The sequence below is a fragment of the Microtus ochrogaster genome, chromosome 10 (genome assembly GCF_000317375.1).
Source record: "Microtus ochrogaster isolate Prairie Vole_2 chromosome 10, MicOch1.0, whole genome shotgun sequence".
Taxonomy (NCBI): domain Eukaryota; kingdom Metazoa; phylum Chordata; class Mammalia; order Rodentia; family Cricetidae; genus Microtus; species Microtus ochrogaster.
This window is the reverse complement of record NC_022016.1, coordinates 66,894,107-66,899,147: the sequence shown is the minus strand read 5'-3', so window position 1 is coordinate 66,899,147 and position 5,041 is coordinate 66,894,107.

Below are 5,041 nucleotides of genomic sequence, written 5' to 3'. Positions count from 1 at the left end.
GGTTTCTCTGTGGCTTTGGAGCCTGTCCTGGAACTAGCTCTGTAGACCAGGCTGGTCTCGAACTCACAGAGATCCGCCTGTCTCTGCCTCCCGAGTGCTGGGATTAAAGGCGTGCGCCACCACCGCCCGGCTCCCGAGGCCTTTTATAACTTCTGTAGGGACTTGTATGAGGGTTCTCTAAAGGAACAGAACTGATAAAATGAATATATACAGGAAGGGGATTTGTTAGACTGAATGAAGTCCGGGCAGCAATGACAGTCTCATGCTGGAAAGGCAAAGACTCTAGTAGTTGCTAAATCCGTGAGGCTGAAGGTCTCAGCAAGCCCAGTGTGTCCTGGGAGATTCTTGGAGGGCTGTCTTCACTGGAGGGCTGTCTTCATTTGAATCCCAAAGAGGCTGGATTCAGTACTGGCAGCAACAGGACAAATGAATTTGCCAGGGAAAGTGGGGCCAAATGGGCATGAAGCAGTTCCTTTTTCCGTGTCTTTTTATGTAGACTGCCACCAGAAATTGTGATCCAGTCATACAGTGGGTCTTCCTGCTTCAAATAATCTGATTAAGGCAATTCCCACTATAGTGCCCAGAAGCTTTAGTCTGAATTAATTCCAGATGTAGTCAAATTGACCACCAAGATTAGCCATCAATTTGTATTACCAGAATGACTGTTTTTTAATTTTTCTGAATACTATATTAACAAGCCATTAGAATCAGTGTTTGGGTTTGTATGGTAGCTATACAGAACAATGATCTATTATGTGTATACTGCAAGCATAGGTTTTCTGCAGATTTATAGTAAAACAAACTAATTGGTTAGAAAAGAAAATGAGAATGCCTTTCTTTTTTACAGTTCCGCATAGGAGCCACGGAGGGGCCTTATATTCTCCAACACTGGCGTGGAATCAGCTGCCATAGAAACTGCTTTCCAACTCCGGTGTGCTAAATTATGCAGCACAAGCAAGTAAATATTTAAAATCTATGATCACGGAAAACAGTCTGCTGCTTTTCATACTCATGCACCAAATGGGGACTGCAGTGGGAGAGAACGTTTCCAGCAATGATCTGATGGGAAGGTTGATGAACTATGGTTGGGAGAAGTGGGATTCATTGGTGTTTGTAGGAAATAAACACTAAGTTGCTCCCACTTCACAGTGATGTTAAGGAAGCTTTGTAAATACGCGGCATTTCTGGAAGACACATTTCTAAAGCAGTTTCCATGATCAATTGTGTAAATGAACACAGCACAGAGGTTTAAAAGGACATAATTTATGTAACAGACTGCTTTTTAGAGGTTCCTAGGGTTGCAGCATTCGGCACAAGTTTCCTGCAAATGTCTTTATCTAATTTATCCAGTTGCCATATACACAAGAGTTAAAACTGGACAGACTGTTGGTTTCAGTTCAACAGATTAGGGACAACGCACCATTAGCTGTTCCTGAAGCAAGGTTAGTTTTGATAACTAGGAGAAATTTCAAGGGGAAAGGACAAAAATGAGAGCTTCTTCTTTTAGAAAGTTAAACAAAAAGTGTATATAACTTTGAACTAATAATCACTTAAACGTTTGTTAAATTATAACTCTTTATTAGCTGATCTACCTTCTAAAAGGCAAGGATTGCCTTTTGAACTTCTCTGGCTAGCTAGACTAGTCATACTGGAAAGCTCTGGGGTTGGTGAAAGACCCCGCCTAAATAAATAAAATGGAGAGCGGATGAGAAGACTCTAGATGTCAAATTCAGGCCTCCACACACGTGGACACACATGGGCAGGTACATTCTCACACACACACATGTGAACATACATACACATATGCATACATTCAAGAAAAGAAAGAAGGACCAGACCTCAATGTAATAGTTTACATGCAACAAATACATCACCAACAGAATATCAACTCGGAAAAAGCTAAGTGTTTCTTCTAAAATGAGGAATGAGATAAGGGTGCTCACGCTCTCAACTCTTATCAACCCAGGACTTTAATTCTCTGCCAGACTAATAAGGCAAGAGAGAGAAAGGAAAGGGCTACAAATGAGAAAGTAAGAACGCAAGCTATTCCTACTTGTAGACAGTGTGATCATATATCTAAAACCCTAAAGACTCTATCTGCAAGCGCCTAGGTCTAGTAATGGCTTTCAATAAGGCGGAAGGGTACAAAGTTGATGTGCAGAAATAAATTGCTGTTTTCTACAGCAGGAGGCATGCTAAGGAAGGAACCAGGAAAACACATTCACAATAGCTCTCAGGGAACAAAATGAAATACTCAGGAATAAAAATGCATCAGCTTAGGACTAGTCCATAACTTGTCCTCTGAGCTCCATGTGTGTCCCCTGGCATGTACACAGACATGTATACCTCAAAATAATAAATAAGATCTAACAAAAAAGTTAAATACTTCTACAGTGAAAACTTTAGAATACTGAAGAAAGAAGTTGAAGAAGACATTAGAAAATAAAAGTACCACCCATGTTCATGGACAGATAGAAAACTGTGAATAAATCCATATGACCAAAAGCAATCTAGAGATTCAGTATGATTCCATTCAATGTCTCATTGATATTCTTTGCGAAACTAGAAACAAATCTTAAAATTGACATGGAGGTGCAAAGACCCCCAAGTAGACAAAACAATCCTAAGGAAAAATATGCATTCCCAGAGATATCATGATACTAAATTTCAAATTATACCATAAAGCCACAGGAACAAAAGGAGCATGATATTGGAATAAAAACGGATGCAGAGACCAGCAGAACAGGAGACCCACAAATAAAGCCATGTAGCTATGAGTGGAACTCCCATAGTTCAGGAAGTAGTAGTAAAAAAAATTACAAGTGATGTATCTGGCTTTTTCTATGGGGCCACTAGCCAGCTCCCAAACCATGACATAGAGACTTACTGGTTTTAAATGCTTGGTCTTAGCTCATTTCTGACTAGCTCTTTTAACTTAAATTAACCTATTTCTCTTTATCTACTGTTATAGAATATTCCAATATACTGAATAAATATATTTCTCTGTAGTTGGTTTAATAAAAAACTAAATAGTCAATAGCTAAACAGGATTTTCAGGGCAGAGAGAACATTGGGAAGAAGAGGGCAGAGATGCCAGAAGTTACCAGCAGACAAGAAGAAACAAGACATGCAGGAAAAGTAACAAGCCATGAACCACAGGGCAGCACATAAATTACCAGAAATGGGTTCATTTAAGTTATAAGAGCTGCTTAGGAACAAGCCTAAGTTATCAGCAGAGCTTTCATAATTAATATTAAGCCTCTGTGTAGATTTTTGTGAGCTGGCGGCTGAAAGAAATATTCATCAACAAATGGTGCCCAACATGGGGCACATATTTCCATTTAAAGTTTCAAACACACAAAAAATGAAGCCAAGCATGGTCATGGTACAGAGAGACATTTGCTGGCCGCTGCCTGCGGGCTTGAACTGCCAGCATGAGCCCTGTCGGCACAACATGAGCTGAGCTGTACATTGGTTTAAGATTTAGCTCATGCAGACAGAAAAGACTACAGATATGCAGCAAAGCAGATTCAAACAAGAAAAAAAAAAACTCTAAACACATTACAGTGGATTTGAAAATGTGTGTAATCTTAAGAAAAAAAGAAAAAGGATATAGACGGTAATAGAAAAAATGGATAGTTTAAAAATAATAAAGTGTAGTCTTTGAAGAGAGAAGTACAGTGATATAAAAATAAGTCATATAGAGATGAAAATGCACAGGGGGTCTGGATCCTTTATGGCGTTGCATTGACTTTAAATTTTTTAATTGCTGATGAGCAAACAATATCTGCTAAGAGACATCATATTATGAAAATTACTAAATTAAACCAACCTGTATATTTTTAAATGTCTTAACTTCAAAATGAAAGTCAAAAAAATATTATGTTGGGGAAAAGGTTATGCTTTTTTTTCCCACAGAAAACAAAAGGCTGTGAATTCGTTCAAGGTTAAAGAGGATAAAGTTTGATTGGGGGAGACCCCCTGAAAATGCTGACTACAGACGTAAAGAAATAAACCTAAAAGAAAGACAAGACAGGTGGCATATATTTTACCTGTTCAAACATAAAATTAAAAAAAAAGGATCATCTTTGGCTGGTTTGTGTACAATACATAGCCCATATGTGTGTTACTGCAGATATGTATGTTAACTTTGAAAGTTTATGTTTTCAGAGCAATGGGACCAGGCACCAAAGAAAATGGGTAGCCCAGGTGATCCAGCCTCTCATAGTGCCTCTGCTCTGCTACTTCCTCAGAGTTCTGCATCCAGAACAGCTTCAAGGCTGCTGAGATGGTCCAGCCTCATAGACTATTCTAGCCAGGACTTAACCATTATCCTAATTTTTTCAGGGTCCCCCAAAGATGACAGTGCCCCAAACAACAGGAAGTAGTCTAGAAATCACAGTGACCACATTCCCAAGAAGTGGGGTGTAAGTTGGTGTACTATGTACTATGTACTATGGGTTTTGGTCATTTGGTGTACTATGGATGTTTGTCATTGTTTAGGGGTTGGTTACAAGTTGTTCTTAGCCATGGTCAAAAAAAAAAAAAAACCTGAACAAAGGAGATTCGATGTAAGGATCTCTTTCTGAAAGAAAAAAAGGAGAATATAATGTAGAAATGATGGGATAAAAAGGTAGATTGTTGAATCTACTTTTAAACAACAACTAATCTTAAATATTTTACATTGGCATGGCTTTTTGTATAGTGATACAAATTTAAGGTTATCTTTGTTTTACTGTATTATATGTTTTTATTTCTTATCTAAGGTATTATACCTATGCAGCTCATTTAAAAATGTAAAGTTTTAGTTCTTAAAAGCTATTTAGGATAATAAAAGATAAAGGCTAGTAGTCATCTTATAACAATCAAACTCGTAGTCTTGTTAGGAATGTTTTCAAGGTCATACAGAAATATATTATAGATATGTGATCTTTAAATGCTTTAGAGACTTTCAGAATATGGCCCTTTAATGTTTTAATAATGGGGCTTTTCATGACAGTGAGACATATCTATCTGCTCCTGGCAGTACCAATCTACTTCA